The 18,957-nt window shown below is 45.7% G+C and overlaps 1 long non-coding RNA gene and 1 pseudogene across 1 annotated transcript in view; one reads left to right on the forward strand and one right to left on the reverse strand.

Moving 5' to 3' along the window:
* LOC121003521 overlaps positions 1-18,957 on the forward strand; it is a 342,146-nt pseudogene that overhangs the window by 255,323 nt on the left and 67,866 nt on the right.
* LOC121003614 overlaps positions 1-18,957 on the reverse strand; it is a 248,272-nt gene that overhangs the window by 45,507 nt on the left and 183,808 nt on the right. The gene's annotated exons all lie outside the window — the stretch shown is intronic.

Below are 18,957 nucleotides of genomic sequence, written 5' to 3' on the forward strand. Positions count from 1 at the left end.
TACTTGGATGACTTCCTCATCATAGAACCAAGCACACGCACACCCACAGATATCCTCAGCACCTCTGCTCTTTTCGCCACCCTTGGGGTACCCTTGTCTCCCGCTAAGACCATTGGCCCCACCACTAAACTCACTTTCTTGGGGATAGAGCTTGACTCTGGTACCTTCCGTGCCAGCCTTCCCCCTGAGAAACTGGTCCGCCTAAGAGGGGATATAGATGTGTTCCTGCGGAATGATGTTTGCACCAGGAAAGAACTTCAGTCCTTATTGGGGTCCCTGAATTTAGCGATGCGCATCGTTCCGCAGGGTAGATCCTTTGTGTCCAGGCTCCTCTGTCTACTTCACGGGGTTCCAGACGCCTGCCCTATCGTGTTGGACCAGCACGCCAAAGCTGACCTACTCATGTGGGGGAAGTTTTTGACCCAATGGGACGGCATCTCCATGTTTATTCCCCCTCTCTCCGATTCCTCTCCCTGCATCTACACTGATGCTGCAGCCAACACGGGTTTTGCAGCCATATTTGGCAATCACTGGTTTAGGGGTCACTGGCCAGCAGAGACTGATGCCTTGCCGGGGTTTAGAGAAACTTCTGCTCTGTTTGAGATTTACCGCATCGTGGCGGCCGCATACACTTGGGGTCACCTCTGGTCCGGCAAGGCAGTAAAATGTTATTCCGACAACTCGTCAGCTTGCGACATCATTAACAAAGGGCGCTCTTCCTCTCTCACCATCATGCGGCTGATTCGCAAGCTGACCTGGTTGGCAGCAACCGTCCAGTTTCACTTAATTTGCCTTCACATCCCGGGCATTCACAACACGGCTGCTGACGCTCTGTCTCGATCTCAATTTCAGGTGTTTTTCCAGGCACTCCCGTCAGCCCATCATCAACCATCCAGAACACCGAATTTTCACGAGCTAATCTTGGATTGAACGCACTCATGCACCACGCTAGGACTCTTACGCACCAAGCACTATCACCAAACACTACTATCACCTACAATAGGGCACTTACCATTTTCAACAAATTCACAGCTGAATTCGGATTACAAGGTGATTTCTCGACCCAAACCATGGTGGCTTTTGCCTCTTTTTGCCACTTACACTTAAAACTCTCCCACAACACAATTAAATTATACCTCACGGGGGTACAGCATCACAGCCTCACTAATTTCCCTAACAATACCCCCTTTCTGTCATCATACCCCATCAAGAAAATCTTAAAGGGGATCTCTAAAGTATCGGTTCCACCTATCACCACCAGACTACCTATAGATGGCCCTATCTTTAGAGCACTTAGCAACCTCCTCGACGAATCCCCTTTTGATCCCAACACTAACCTAGTGATCAAATCTGCTATCTATTTGGCTTTTTATGGGTTCTTAAGACCTAGGGAATTTACTGTTGTTTGCCAAGGAGATACCACTCACAGCCTTAAAACCTCACAACTCACTAAAGCAGACGACCATTACATTCTCACAATCCCATCTACCAAAACCAATCAGTCCTCACACCCCACCATCATTCCTCTCTTTCCAACAGATAATGCTTGGTGCCCAATTAAGACACTAGACCTCTTACGGTCAACCTATAGCACGCACTTATCAGACTCTCCACTCTTACAACTACAAGGGCGCCCTCTCACTACAGCAAAATTCACCACACACGTTAGAATCTTACTGGGGAAATTGGGTCACAACCCAACTTTATTCTTCGGGCATTCCTTTCGTATAGGAGCCGCTTCATCAGCCTCTAGCACTAACACCCCGGTCCACATCATAAAGAAACTGGGTCGCTGGAAGTCCTCCATATACAATACGTACATTCCACAACCAGAAAGAGAACTTCGCCTAGCCTTCAGGAATTTAGTCTTGTAAACAAATGCAATAAAGTGTAGTTTTTGAACTTCTCTTTGCCCTCTTTTATTTACAGGCCCACTCGGACGTTGGTTTCGGCACACCACAACCAACTTCTTTCTCTGATTCTATCCAGCTCATATTAAATTCCGAGCACAAGTAGTAAGGCCATTAGGCCTGAATTTGTGGGAGGAGTTAGTCCCCTACTTAAACGCCCAGCCCCTACTCACCTCTGCCGTCTAGTCCAAGTGTCCCCACCCACCAGCACCCTTGACACATACAATCCTCCTTGGTGGGCCCTCTTTTATTTACAGGCCCACTCGGACGTTGGTTTCGGCACACCACAACCAACCTCTATCTCTGACACTATCCAGCTCATATTAAATTCTGAGCACAAATAAATAGATATCTCAATCTCCTGAGACAGTTATCATATATCCATAATTGTTATTGTTTTTCGCATGTACATAGAGAGATTTTTAGCTGGTTTTTTTATATAGATGTTCAGAGTCAGTTCTTTTTTCCTTTTTCACATAAATTCTCCTCCAACCTTTTTAGGATATCTACATTATCCATTATTTATTTTTTATATAGAGGTCCATCTCTTGAATTCCCCGAATATGTGATGGCCTATGTTTTCCTGAACAAATCTTTATGTTTGACTAATTTTTATATATTTATTGTAGTAACTTGTCTACAACGTATCATAGAGAAAAGAATACATAATATGTATTTTCCATAGAGGTCAACAGGACTCTCTTAAATTATTTGTAAATTTTATTCTCATAATAAGGTATCATATAAATGCTGTATATGTGAAACCCTCATTCAGACCGATTGGACTCATTGTATTGAGTCGTTGAATCCATCTTGCTTCACTTTGCAAGAGTTTTTTGTCAAGATTGCCCCCTCTGGGGCCCATAGTTAATTTCTCTATGCCCCAAAAGCGTAGAACTGATATTTTATTTCCATGTATATATTTTATGTGTCTTGCAATGGGTGTATCTTTTTCCGTTTCTATCGAGCTTAAATGGCCCGATATCCGACGTCTCAGTTCCTGAGTGGTTTTACCCACATACAACCTGGGGCAGGGACATGATGCTATATATATAACTCCTTGCGTTTTGCATGTGATCAATTGTCTGATCTCATACTCCCTTTTGTCAGCTGGATTAGTGAATTTTTTTTATCCGTGGGACATACTTGCAAAAGGAGCAATCTCCACAGGGTGATGACCCTCGTAATTTCCCTCTATTTGAAATATTGTCTGTTTCTTTCTCCTTTAGGTAGCTGTGCACCAATTGATCCTTGAGGTTGGGACCTCTTCTGTACGTTACGCTTGGGTTAATGGTAAGTACCATTTTTAAATCACTATCTGTCTGTATTATATACCAGTATTTCTTTAGTATATTGTGTATCTCTTTATTATAACCGTCAAAAGTTCCTATACACCGGATGATGTCATTCTTTTTTTGAGGTGAGGGTTTCAAAAGATCTTCCCTGTTTACAGTCTTTGCTCTATTATAGGCTTTTTTTAGGGGGGCTGATGGATATCCCCTCTTCTTGAACCTCTCGAGAAGATGTCTACTCTCTTTTTCAAAGGTTCCTTCATCAGAGCAATTCCTACGGGCCCTCAGATATTGGCCCGTAGGTATTCCTCTCCTGAGTGGCTCTGGATGCCAACTCGTGCAGTGCAGATAGCCGTTAGTGGAAGTTGGCTTCCTGTGTACTTCTGTATTGAGACGTCCATTTTCCATGATTTTAATTTTCAAGTCCAGGAAGACTATCTCTCGCTCCTGTATTTCGTATGTGTATCTCATCCCTATATTATTATCATTTAACACTTGAGTGAATTATTTGAACAGTGGTTGTCCCCCGTCCCCAAGGATGAGGATGTCGTCAATATACCTGCCCCAAAAGAGGATGTGACAGGTATACGACGACATCCCCTCCGTGAATACTATATCATTCTCCCACCACCCTAAAAATAAATTGGCATAAGTGGGGGCACAAGATGTCCCCATAGCGGTCCCTTTGACCCGTTTGTAAAAGTGTCCTTGAAAAATAAAAAAATTGTGCTCTAAAACAAATTCCAACATAGATAATACTAATTGATTGTGTTGGTGAAAATTCCTACTTCTTGTGCTTAAAAATTGGTGAGCAGCTTTATATTACTATATAAGGATTCGACATCCAGACTTGCTAAGATGGTATTTGATGTTATTGTCATTTCATTAATTTTCAGGAGGAGATCTTTTGTGTCCCTAATGTAAGATGGTAATGTGGTGACGAATGGTCTCAATATCTGGTCCATATATTGACTTGTACCCTGAGTCAAGTTGTCATTCCCAGACACTATTGGTCTCCCCGGAATAGGAATTTTATCCTTATGCACCTTGGGTAATGCATAAAAGGTGGAGATAGTGGGGTCTTTTTTTAGAAGATACACAAATTCATCCTTTGATATCAGATCTCTGGATCTGGCATCAGAGAGTAGAGTTTTTAATTCGTTTGTATAGGCCCTAGTGGGGTCATTTGGGAGTATTTGATACGTTTTTTTGTCCCGCAGCAATCTCAGTACCATTTCAACATAGTCATCTCTGTTTTGGATGACTATGTTTCCGCCCTTATCACTAGGCTTAATTATAATACTCTCGTTTTTCTTGAGTTCTTCCAGGGCCTCTAGTTCCTGGGTATAATATGATCTTTTCTCATTTTCAGAGACTTAATATCCTGCGTTACAAGATTTACAAACGTATCAATCTCTTTAAATTGTGCAAAAGAGGGGGTGATTTTTGATTTAGGTTTTAAAGATGAGAAAGGGGGGTCTGGAATAATACATTGTCCCTCATTTTCTTTAAGTAGATCTTCCAATGTCTGAACACACTTTCATTTTCATACATCTTTATTAGGTCCCATTCTTCCTGTTTGTGGACCTTATGTAGGGCCAACTTACGTGCGAAAAGATTAATATCTTTTATCCACAGGAATTTGTCACTCTGTGGGACCGGTGAAAAAGTTAAACCTCTATTGAGAAGTGTTCTCTTTGCTGTTGTCAATACATGTACAGATAAATTAATAATTTGTCTATCATTCACCTCCTCTGTTGCTGTAGTGTCTTCTACTTGCTGTAACCCCATTTTTCTCGATCCCTCAATTGGATCCTTGCCTGTCCTAAAAAAAGGGGGGGGGGGGCTATTGGTGCATTTGTCTGTATGTTCATCTGTGTTGTTGGTACAGGACTTGTAGTTATATTCTAAACTGCATTCATAGCAGCATTTACTGGCTGGCCAAAGGAGAAGGGTTGTACAGAAGTAGAGGTAGATGTTGTACCTATAGATGAATTTGCACCCATATTGGTCATCGTGTTGCTTGATCCCATATAGGGTTGTCTTGTGGTTACTGTGGGGCATAGTTGTGAACTTGATCTATTTTCTTGAGCAGGCCTTTTTGGTTGTTGATACCTCCCTTTCTTTGTTTTCAGTTTTATTCCTATTCTCAAATTTTGGAAACCACCGCTCTGTACTGAGCCTTCTGTACCTGATGTATCTGTATCAGAGGTCTCTGTCTGTCTCCGATAGGTATTTCTGGTGTTATTTCTATTTTTCCAAATGTATACTCGGTTTGTTTCAAAGTCTTGACGGTCTCTAATATATTTAACGTGTTTACGCTCTTTGATCTCGTTTTGTAAGAGATCAATATTTTTCTTAATATTTTGTTCCAAATTTGTGAACTCTGGATGTTGGCTGAATTCCTGTATTTCCTTAATCTCTTTCTCTAATTGTTGATCTAATTTTGCAAAGGAATTTTTTTCATATTCAGACAAGTATTTTATTAGTCTCAATGAGCACTCGGTTAGGAGTTGTTCCCAGCCTTTAATGAATTGTAAATCTTCTGTGTATTAGGTCGTAGAGGGATACGTAAACCTCTATATACAATTCCTTGTTGTATATATACGTATCAAGGCTGGCTATTTCCCACCAGGCCCTAATATGCTGGCTATATGTTTTATTCAAATTCCTAAATGCTATATTGATATCTGTTTGATTTAATGGGATATTTGTATTTGAAAAAACTCACTAATCCAGCTGACAAAAGGGAGTATGAGATCAGACAATTGATCACATGCAAAACGCAAGGAGTTATATATATATATATATAGCATCATGTCCCTGCCCCAGGTTGTATGTGGGTAAAACCACTCAGGAACTGAGACGTCGGATATCGGGCCATTTAAGCTCGATAGAAACGGAAAAAGATACACCCATTGCAAGACACATAAAATATATACATGGAAATAAAATATCAGTTCTACGCTTTTGGGGCATAGAGAAATTAACTATGGGCCCCAGAGGGGGCAATCTTGACAAAAAACTCTTGCAAAGTGAAGCAAGATGGATTCAACGACTCAATACAATGAGTCCAATCGGTCTGAATGAGGGTTTCACATATACAGCATTTATATGATACCTTATTATGAGAATAAAATTTACTAATAATTTAAGAGAGTCCTGTTGACCTCTATGGAAAATGCATATTATGTATTCTTTTCTCTATGATACGTTGTAGACAAGTTACTACAATAAATATATAAAAATTCGTCAAACATAAAGATTTGTTCAGGAAAACATAGGCCATCACATATTCGGGGAATTCAAGAGATGGACCTCTATATAAAAAATAAATAATGGATAATGTAGATATCCTAAAAAGGTTGGAGGAGAATTTATGTGAAAAAGGAAAAAAGAACTGACTCTGAACATCTATATAAAAAAAACGGCTAAAAATCTCTCAGTCTATGTACATGCAAAAAACAATAACAATTATGGATATATGATAACTGACTCAGGAGATTGAGATATCTATTTATATAAGAATACCTTGTAACTCTGAAATCTACCATCCGTGGTCCATTTAAGGCATTGACCATCCCCATGGAGTGTATGGAAACTGCCAGACTGAAGATCTTTTGATTCATAGTCCGAATGCAGAAGTCTGGTAACATTAGTCGAACGTAATCCAAGTCCCGGCATATACGCTGTGCTATTGGAAAGAGAAATTATAAGTATCACTGTATGCGCTATATGATAGAAGATACAGTAAATGGAGCAGTGTCGATTTTATCTTAGTATTGGAAACTTAAAGTGTCAACATATGCGCATTATAGTGATACGTAGAGAGACCTGAGTATAAGTACTTACGCATGCGCGGGTATATGGAAAATGAGAAAAACAATTCTAAGTCTGGACGCGTTTGCTGGTGATATGGATGGATTCATTTGATTCGACAGCTCTAAGTCCGAGCGCAAGCGCAGAGGACATGGGGAGGTAACTGAGAAATGAGGAGAAAATCAAAGTCCCAGAGCATGCGCACCAGGCTTGGGGATATAGCTGGCACTGAGTCTATCTCTTAACGCATGCGTACAAACCTGCTGGTGTGAAAAGTATTCAAACACCAGACGCATGCGCAGAGCATACCCCGAAAAGTTTTCAAACACCAGACGCATGCGCAGAGCATACCCCGAAAAGTTTTCAAACACCAGACGCATGCGCAGAGCATACCCCGAAAAGTTTTCAAACACCAGACGCATGCGCAGAGCATACCCCGAAAAGTTTTCAAACACCAGACGCATGCGCAGAGCATACCCCGAAAAGTTTTCAAACACCAGACGCATGCGCTGAGCATACCCCGAAGTAAAGTATGCGATTGGCCGCTAGTCTGCAAAAAAAATTAATTTCACTATTTAGTTAAGATGGCCGCCACTGCCCTCACCCTGAGGCTAATCCGGCCTGCCCTCACTAGCCAGTAACAATAGCCCCCCAAAAGTGTCAGTAACCAGAGCCCTCCCCCTAAAGGGTTAATCTCCTGCAGCACAAAGGGGTCCTCTTACCACATGTTGCTTTCATTTATACACTGAGCAGATGGCAGATCTCCCTTCCCTGCTCTGCTCTGGTTCAACTCTGCATTCTCCAGCTCTGCTGAGTGAGGGAGCGTCTGCCAAGCGCAAGGACAGGGAGAAGTGCACACAGCCCAGGCACTGTTATCAGCTGCTGGGGAGGACCTGGCTTTAATCATTTACTTACAGTCCCTGGCTGTCAGTAATCTGACCTTGCACGTCCTCAGTCCTTCAACAGATAGAGGACCTGCCTAGCAACCTGATTTTAAGCAGAGGTAAAAGTAGGCAGTACAGGGAACAAAACTGTTGAATTAAGGGGTAATTGAATACACAGTGAAAAGTTTAAATAGGGCCACGAAGGAGATATTAATCACCACAATCCAATACTCCAAAAAAATAAATAAATGACAGTTATCCTTTAAGGCTCCATTCACACATCTGCAGCGTGTTTAGCGGATCCACGGAGCCGCAAAACACGGACAGCGGCAATGTGCGTTCCTCATTTTGCGGACCACACATCGCCGGCACTATAGAATATGCCTATTCTTGTCCGCAATTGAGAACAAGAATAGGACATGTTCTATTTTTTTCGGGAACAGAATTGCGGACACGGAAGTGCGGGTCCGCAATTCCGTGTCCAGGCAGCACATCGTGCTGCCCCATGGGAATGAATGGGTCCGCAATTCCGTTCCGCAAAATGCGGAACGAAAATGCGGACGTGTGAATGGACCCTAAAGGAGCAATCAGAGAGAAAGGAAGAGAACCAGGAGAGAGCAGTGTCCTTAAGGCCAATGAGGTGGAGCACGGTGAGAAGGAGTTTGTGGTCTACCATATCAAACGCTGCAGAGATATCAAGAAGAATCAGTAGAGAATAGTCGCCATTCCTGTTTGCTGTCAGGAGATCAGTAGACATTTTAGTAAAGGCAGTTTCTGTAGAGTGGAGAGAGGGAAAGGCAGATTGAAAAGGTAGAAGAGAGTAATAGAGATGTTCCAGAAGTTTAGAAATGAAGTGAAGGTTATAAACAGGTTGGTAGTGAGCGGCACAGGTCGGGTCAAGATGTTTTATTTAGTAGTGGGGTTATAACAAAATGTTTGAAAGAGGATGGGAAGCGAGAGAGAGAGAGGTTATATATTGTAGTAAGGTGGGTAATGACAGCCGGGGAGAGGGACTGGAGAAGGTGTGAGGGGATAGGATCACTGCTACATGTGGGGGGTCGAGAAGCAGAGAGAAGCCTAAAGACTTCATCTGTTATAGCGTCAACAGAGGAGGTCGAGCACATGGAAGTGTGGGAGGGAGGAGGATCGAAACTGGTTGGGGGCTGGGAAATTATTTCCTGCCGGATGTAACCGATCTTGTCTCTGAAGTAGGTGGCCAGATCATCAGCGCAGGTCATATCTTCTCTTCATGATGCAGCCGCTGTCTTCTAGAACACCACAAGCTCTCACCCCTGCGTCTCACACGGAGCAGAACCCAACAAATCCATCCCCAGCCCCGACACAAACCAAACAGAAAAGCTGAGGCTTCCAGAGTCCAGAACGAAGCCGGAAGAAATCCCACCCAGAGAAGACTTCATGGCCTACAGAGAAGCAGCTTCATGTCTGCTCTCACCTCCTCACAGCAGGACTTCTTCACTTCTATTACGTCCTCTCTGTCCCACAACCCCAAATAATTATTTCATACCTTTACCTCCCTCTGCCCCCCCCGTACCCCGTCTGACACCCCTCATCTCAGCTGAGGACTATGCCTCTTATCTCTAAACCATCGGCAGCGTTAGATGAAGCTCGGAGCCGCCGTCCTCTCAGCCGCTCTACGTTACTACTCGCTGCTCTTCCCACATAACCTGCTTTACCGCTGTCACTGAGGACAACCTTCCCGCCTTCTCCCCATCCCCCGTCACACTAATCACCGCTTTACCTCCCCGAGCCGGTCCTGCCTCCGATCACAATCTGTCCGACATTTCCGCCGTTCTCCAGCGTCGCCGGATGCGTTTTTTCTAATCTCCAAAGACTAAAATCTCATCTTTGAAATTCAGCCAATGATACAAGACTGAAACAAGGGAACTTATCTCCTGTCCACTGATTGTGGGGGTCCATCCGCTGGGGGCCCCTGCCAGTCATGAGAACGGGGCCCATGTTCCCCCATTGGAGCAGCAGACAAGCTCAAATCAACTACAAAGAAAATCCCCAGCGATAAGACACAGCGCGGCCATTTATGTGCTAACACTAGAAACAACAGAAGAGAAGTTTATTCCTCCTTTTCCCCCACAGCGGAAATCCTACATCTGCCCCGACATAAGGTATCGCTGACATCATTTCTAATAACTGATATGGAGAAAAGGGACAGAGTTACCCCTAAACATCTCCTGAGCACACACAGAGCCCCGATACCTGCAGATTACATCACCGGCTCTGCTACATGGACATGACAGAGACTCAGCTGTAGTAACTGAACATTACACATACACAGCTCTGCTACATGGACATGACAAAGACTCCGCTGTAGTAACTGAACATCACACATACACAGCTCTGCTACATGGACATGACAAAGACTGTAGTAACTGAACATTACACATACACAGCTCTGCTACATGGACATGACAAAGACTCCGCTGTAGTAACTGAACATTACACATACACAGCTCTGCTGCATGGACATGACAAAGACTCAGCTGTAGTAACTGAACATTACACATACACAGCTCTGCTACATGGACATGACAAAGACTCCGCTGTAGTCACTGAACATTACACATACACAGCTCTGCTACATGGACATGACAAAGACTCTGCTGTAGTAACTGAACATTACACATACACAGCTCTGCTGCATGGACATGACAAAGACTCCGCTGTAGTAACTGAACATTACACATACACAGCTCTGCTGCATGGACATGACAAAGACTCAGCTGTAGTAACTGAACATTACACATACACAGCTCTGCTGCACACACTGATACAAGTCTTCAGAGGCATATTACACATAAACAGCTTGGTTGTATGCACATACAGCTCAACTACACAGACATTACACGGATACAGCTCATCTATACAAACATTACAGGCTTACAGCTCTGCTACATACAGACTGGAATTCCACACAGCACAGCAGAATCTCACACACAGAGCGGATAAAACCTGGTCATGTGATCTTCATGACTCCTCCCACACCTGATCACATGGTAATGACATCATCACAGGTCCTGTACCTTCTCCTGCAGCACAGCCTGACTCCGCCCACACCTGATCACATGGTCATGACATCATCACAGGTCCTGTACCTTCTCCTGCAGCACAACCTGACTCCTCCCACACATGGTCACATGGTAATGACATCATCACAGGTCCTGTACCTTCTCCTGCAGCACAGCCTGACTCCGCCCACACCTGATCATGACATCATCACAGGTCCTGTACCTTCTCCTGCAGCACAGCCTGACTCCTCCCACACCTGATCACATTGTCATGACATCATCACAGATCCTGTACCTTCTCCTGCAGCACAGCCTGACTCCTCCCACACTTGATCACATGGTCATGACATCATCACAGGTCCTGTACCTTCTCCTGCAGCACAGTCTGGAGCCCGACTCCTGCATGGTGGTAGAAATGACAGCCCAGGAGGCTCCATAGTGAAGGGTTGTCAGAGGAGGACACGCCTGCCCCCAGGTAAGTGGAACACTCATCACATCCACACATATAAGGCTCCACAGCCACAAAGATACACAGCTCCATCCGCCCACTGCAGTTATATCCTTCAGTTATTGAGCCCAGACCAGTAGTGAAGCTACTCAGAGATCAGGTGTAATGGGAAGATCTGCACTTGTCCTGTGTTTTTCACCCACACCAGGTTTTGGCTCACAATAACTGATGGAAATAACTGATCAAATAACTGAAGTGTGAACTCAGCCTAATCTACAAATTCCAGAGAACATGAAGCAGGAAGTAAAGACGCAGCTTCTGGGGCAGGACACCAGCTTAAAGATAATAACATAAAATACAAATCACAAGAGGTTGGTTCTAGTATACAATGCATTTCAAGGGCGGCCTTCCTCAGGTGCAACAAAAGCCGGGAGCAGGGGGCGTTATATAGAAGACATATCCAGGAGAGCTCAGAGACGTGGACTGGAGGAGGGGGCGTTATATAGAAGACATATCCAGGAGAGCTCAGAGACGTGGACTGGAGCAGGGGGCGTTATATAGAAGACATATCCAGGAGATCTCAGAGACGTGGACTGGAGGAGGGGACGTTATATAGAAGACATATCCAGGAGATCTCAGAGACGTGGACTGGAGCAGGGGGCGTTATATAGAAGACATATCCAGGAGATCTCAGAGACATGGACTGGAGCAGGGGGCATTATATAGAAGACATATCCAGGAGAGCTCAGAGACGTGGACTGGAGCAGGGGGCGTTATATAGAAGACATATCCAGGAGATCTCAGAGACGTGGACTGGAGGAGGGGATGTTATATAGAAGACATATCCAAGAGATCTCAGAGACATGGACTGGAGCAGGGGACGTTATATAGAAGACATATCCAGGAGAGAGACGTGGACTGGAACAGGGGGCGTTATATAGAAGACATATCCAGGAGATCTCAGAGACGTGGACTGGAGGAGGGGGTGTTATATAGAAGACATATCCAAGAGATCTCAGAGACATGGACTGGAGCAGGGGGCGTTATATAGAAGACATATCCAGGAGATCTCAGAGACGTGGACTGGAGCAGGGGAGGTTATATAGAAGACATATCCAGGAGATCTCAGAGACGTGGACTGGAGCAGGGGGCGTTATATAGAAGACATATCCAGGAGATCAGAGACGTGGACTGGAGCAGGGGACGTTATATAGAAGACATATCCAGGAGATCTCAGAGACGTGGACTGGAGGAGGGGGCGTTATATAGAAGACATATCCAGGAGATCCCAGAGACGTGGACTGGAGCAGGGGGCGTTATATAGAAGACATATCCAGGAGATCTCAGAGACGTGGACTGGAACAGGGGGCGTTATATAGAAGACATATCCAGGAGATCAGAGACGTGGACTGGAGCAGGGGGCGTTATATAGAAGACATATCCAGGAGATCTCAGAGACGTGGACTGGAGGAGGGGGCGTTATATAGAAGACATATCCAGGAGATCCCAGAGACGTGGACTGGAGCAGGGGGCGTTATATAGAAGACATATCCAGGAGATCTCAGAGACGTGGACTGGAACAGGGGGCGTTATATAGAAGACATATCCAGGAGATCTCATAAACGTGGACTGGAGCAGGGGGCGTTATATAGAAGACATATCCAGGAGATCTCAGAGACGTGGACTGGAGCAGGGGGCGTTATATAGAAGACATATCCAGGAGATCTCAGAGACGTGGACTGGAGCAGGGGGCGTTATATAGAAGACATATCCAGGAGATCTCAGAGACTTGGACTGGAGGAGGGGGCGTTATATAGAAGACATATCCAGGAGATCTCAGAGACGTGGACTGGAGCAGGGGGCGTTATATAGAAGACATATCCAGGAGATCTCAGAGACGTGGACTGGAGCAGGGGGCGTTATATAGAAGACATATCCAGGAGATCCCAGAGACGTGGACTGGAGCAGGGGGCGTTATATAGAAGACATATCCAGGAGATCTCAGAGACGTGGACTGGAACAGGGGGCGTTATATAGAAGACATATCCAGGAGATCTCATAAACGTGGACTGGAGCAGGGGGCGTTATATAGAAGACATATCCAGGAGATCTCAGAGACGTGGACTGGAGCAGGGGGCGTTATATAGAAGACATATCCAGGAGATCTCAGAGACGTGGACTGGAGCAGGGGGCGTTATATAGAAGACATATCCAGGAGATCTCAGAGACTTGGACTGGAGGAGGGGGCGTTATATAGAAGACATATCCAGGAGATCTCAGAGACGTGGACTGGAGCAGGGGGCGTTATATAGAAGACATATCCAGGAGATCTCAGAGACGTGGACTGGAGCAGGGGGCGTTATATAGAAGACATATCCAGGAGATCCCAGAGACGTGGACTGGAGCAGGGGGCGTTATATAGAAGACATATCCAGGAGATCTCAGAGACGTGGACTGGAACAGGGGGCGTTATATAGAAGACATATCCAGGAGATCTCATAAACGTGGACTGGAGCAGGGGGCGTTATATAGAAGACATATCCAGGAGATCTCAGAGACGTGGACTGGAGCAGGGGTCGTTATATAGAAGACATATCCAGGAGATCTCAGAGACGTGGACTGGAGCAGGGGGCGTTATATAGAAGACATATCCAGGAGATCTCAGAGACGTGGACTGGAGCAGGGGGCGTTATATAGAAGACATATCCTGGAGATCTCAGAGACGTGGACTGGAACAGGGGGCGTTATATAGAAGACATATCCAGGAGATCTCAGAGACGTGGACTGGAGCAGGGGTCGTTATATAGAAGACATATCCAGGAGATCTCAGAGACGTGGACTGGAGCAGGGGGCGTTATATAGAAGACATATCCAGGAGATCTCAGAGACGTGGACTGGAGCAGGGGGCGTTATATAGAAGACATATCCTGGAGATCTCAGAGACGTGGACTGGAACAGGGGGCGTTATATAGAAGACATATCCAGGAGATCTCAGAGACGTAGACTGGAGGAGGGGACGTTATATAGAAGACATATCCAGGAGATCTCAGAGACGTGGACTGGAGGAGGGGGCGTTATATAGAAGACATATCCAGGAGATCTCAGAGGCGTGGACTGGAGGAGGGGATTTGAACAACCAAAACATAAAAATTCATACTTTTCTAAAAATCACTAAAAACATGACTGGATAAAAATGAGTGGCACTACAAGAAGAGGATCACCCCCCAAGGATATATAAATACAGGACACGAGGCTGAAGTTGGTTTCTTATTCAGAAGTTGCAGTGAGCGTCCTGAGGGGAAATTAGATGAAAGCGGCATTAAAATACAAAAGACGGGCACAAAATGGGCAGAAAAGTGTGATTTAAAGACTGAAATGGATTCGGGCACTGATCTGACACTGGTGACATACAGAGGGTGGTGCCCGCACCATATACAGGGGAGTTCAGCCCAATCAGGTTCTGGCACAAGAACTGGCAGCAAAGTGGACAGACGGACACTGATTTCAATAAGTAACTGGTGTTTTTAAAGGGTTAAATGAATATGTCCCGGGCTGAACTGAAATGTATATGATGTGGGGCATCACCCTCTGTGTGTTGGCAGTGTGAGATCAGTGGCCGAATTCATTTAACACTGTGGATGTCACTGTTATGGGGGGGCGCTGTGGATGTCACTGTTATGGGGGGGACGCTGTGGATATAACTGTTATGGGGGCGCTGTGGATGTCACTGTTATGGGGGCGCTGTGGATGTCACTGTTATGGGGGGAGGCTGTGGATGTCACTGTTATGGGGGGTCGCTGTGGATGACGCTGTTATGGGGGGCCCTGTGGATGTCGCTGTTATGGGGGGCCCTGTGGATGTCACTGTTATGGGGGGCCCTGTGGATGTCACTGTTATGGGGGGCCCTGTGGATGTCACTGTTATGGGGGGCGCTGTGGATGACACTGTTATGGGGGGCCCTGTGAATGTCACTGTTATGGGGGGCCCTGTGGATGTCACTGTTATGGGGGGCCCTGTGGATGTCACTGTTATGGGGGCCCTGTGGATGTCACTGTTATGGGGGGCCCTGTGGATGTCACTGTTATGGGGGGCGCTGTGGATGACACTGTTATGGGGGGCCCTGTGAATGTCACTGTTATGGGGGGCCCTGTGGATGTCACTGTTATGGGGGGCCCTGTGGATGTCACTGTTATGGGGGGCCCTGTGAATGTCACTGTTATGGGGGGCCCTGTGGATGTCACTGTTATGGGGGGCCCTGTGGATGTCACTGTTATGGGGGGCCCTGTGGATGTCACTGTTATGGGGGGCGCTGTGGATGTCACTGTTATGGGGGGCCCTGTGGATGTCACTGTTATGGGGGGCCCTGTGGATGTCACTGTTATGGGGGGCCCTGTGGATGTCACTGTTATGGGGGGCCCTGTGGATGTCACTGTTATGGGGGGCCCTGTGGATGTCACTGTTATGGGGGGCCCTGTGGATGTCACTGTTATGGGGGGCCCTGTGGATGTCACTGTTATGGGGGGCCCTGTGGATGTCACTGTTATGGGGGGCCCTGTGGACGTCACTGTTATGGGGGGCCCTGTGGACGTCACTGTTATGGGGGGCCCTGTGGACGTCACTGTTATGGGGGGCCCTGTGGACGTCACTGTTATGGGGGGCCCTGTGGACGTCACTGTTATGGGGGGCCCTGTGGACGTCACTGTTATGGGGGGCCCTGTGGACGTCACTGTTATGGGGGGCCCTGTGGACGTCACTGTTATGGGGGGCCCTGTGGATGTCACTGTTATGGGGGGCGCTGTGGACGTCACTGTTATGGGGGGCCCTGTGGACGTCACTGTTATGGGGGGCCCTGTGGACGTCACTGTTATGGGGGGCCCTGTGGACGTCACTGTTATGGGGGGCCCTGTGGACGTCACTGTTATGGGGGGCCCTGTGGATGACACTGTTTTGGGGTGGGGGGGGGCGGTGTGAAGCCGGTAATTCTGCTCGTAGATGATAAATATGATATAACGGCTCCAAAAAGATATAAATAAATAAATAAATAGAGAATTACTAATAACGGAGAAGAAGTGCGCAGGTCTCCAGTGTGAGGCGCTGACGAGACAGAAATCATAGAACGGCGAAAGGAAATTCACAAGTAAAGTGACTGAAATAAAAAAATAGTAAAATCACCAACCGATATGACAGACATCTGTAGGGGATGTGTCCTCCCTGACGCGCGTTTCAGCTGCTGCCTTCATCTTGGGGTTGGTGCTGCTGTGTGTGAGAAGTCTTTTATATCAGTGCATAATATAATACTCACCACTTATTTATGTGGCGCATGCGCGTACACTCAGGAAGGAAACCCTGTCCCCGGCGACAAGAGGACACGCAGGAAGCAAGGAGGCAAGTGTGACAGGAAGCGGTGGTCTCGTGCTCACCACGCCAGCACAGGGGAGGAGGAGCCAAGCAGAGTGCAGCGCATGCGCACATGAGGAGGAGTATTAATGTTCCATATTGGAGAAGGGCAGAATGACCCGGGGAAACGGAGAGATTCAGGAATTCCTTGTATTTCTTCATTCAATCCCTCCGGTGTCAGAGTCCGCATCCTGACCCTCCAGAAGTCTTCTCCACTGATCAGCCGTGCAGACCCATCTCTACACCATGTAGGTATCAAACCGCCATCTTTATTATGTGTGATGGTGAAATGACGGACAAACTGCGGTTAGATTTCCCTACATTAACCCCTTCAGAAAAAATTCTCTGCTTTTCCAGCAGATGGTGATACCTCGTAAACCAGTTATTACTTTACATCCCCCATATGTCTACTTTATGTTCCTCATTCTGTAAATGTCATTTTATTTTTTAGAACAGGTTTAGAAGTTTAGAAACAATTCTTATAATTTTTACGCAAATTTCCCAAACCTGCTGTTTAAAGGGGTTCTCTGGGCTTTTATCATTGATGATCTATCCTCAAGATAGGTCATCAGTATCAGATTGGTGGGGATTCGACATCCGGCACCCCACAGGTCAGCTGTATGAGGAAAAGGCACGCGCCGTCTCCTATCCTGCTCGCCGCTGTCATGTCTATGGCAAGCAGGAAGAGAGGCGGCAGACGCGCACAGCGTGTACCTTCTCTTCATACAGCTGATCAACTGGGGAGGCCGGGTGTCGGACCCTCCCTCCCCGATCTGATATTGATGACCTCCGCTCACCTATGAACTCGATGCCCTGCTGGATCCTATAGTTCTCTTGTGTGCCGGGACACTTACTTGCGTGTGTAGTAGGGATATGGGAACGCCGACTTCTGCTGTTTCAGTGTCCGGAATGGTATGAAGGATACGTTTATTCCTCTCCATAGGTTGGTGCCGCAGTTGCTCTCGATGGATTAATACCGCAGTTACACCAGACGCATTTTGAAACTGTACGTTTTGTTCCTCAGTAGTTGAAATAGTATAAAAATGAGGGACCAATCGCTCCTTATCCGGAGCTGTGCTGATATCAGAACCTGGGCCGGACCGTGTCAGGCTGTTTTTGTAGTATTCTAGTCATTCACAATGCACACCCTGCGGTTTCTTCAGATGTTCTATATACCAACAAATGAAACCTACAAATGATCTAGATTATAAAATCCAATATATAGAAAATACAAAACATCCAAGTTGATCAACAAGTCATAAAACTGGGAATAAAAAAATATAGAATAAAATAGACACATGTAGTGTAAAAGGGTTAATGTGATCTTTATTCCGGGGTGTTAGTTCGCTCTGCAGGTCTGTCTGCATTTTATTCTATATTTTGTTTTATTCCCAGTTTTATGACTTGTTGATCAACTTGGATGTTTAGTATTTTATATATATTGGATTTTATGACATATCATGAAACTGCCTTGACCTCACACACGTTTCGATCCATATAAAAAGAGAGAACACAACATCTACACTTTATTATCTCCTCTGATGTCTCCTCTTATCTCCAGTTTTTGTATTTTACATTAGATTTTGTAGGATTTTCCATCGTCTCATTTTCTTTCCATTCAGGTTCCTACAATATAGGATCCGCTCAGTGGATATCTTCTATATAAGATCCTTCTCCTGATTGACCCGTCAAGGATGGACAGGGACAAGATGGCGGAGAGGATAATAAATCTCACCCTAGAGATCCTCTTCCGGCTTACTGGAGAGGTAAGAGATTCTGATGATGTCACATTACATCATCTTATCTATGTTACTAACAGGTGGACATGACTGGAGAGGTGAGGGACTCTGGAGATGTATGGAGTGATAGTTATTACTGTGTCTCTCCATAACCAGGACTACACAGTAGTGAAGAAGACCTCTAGTGAGCGCTGTCAGGCCCCTGTGTCTGAAGGATGGGGAAGAACCCTGAGCCCAATCATGGAGTCTCCACCTCACCCCCTGATACATGAGGAAATCGATAGAGAGAAGATCCTAGAACTCACCAACAAGATGATTGAGCTGCTGACTGGAGAGGTGACACTGCTGGGAATGCTGGGACATTATACAGGAACGCTATGAAGGGATCTGGGTGATGACTGTATCATTGTGTTGTCAGGTTCCTATA

This window comes from Bufo bufo, chromosome 6 (genome assembly GCF_905171765.1).
Source record: "Bufo bufo chromosome 6, aBufBuf1.1, whole genome shotgun sequence".
Lineage (NCBI taxonomy): Eukaryota > Metazoa > Chordata > Amphibia > Anura > Bufonidae > Bufo > Bufo bufo.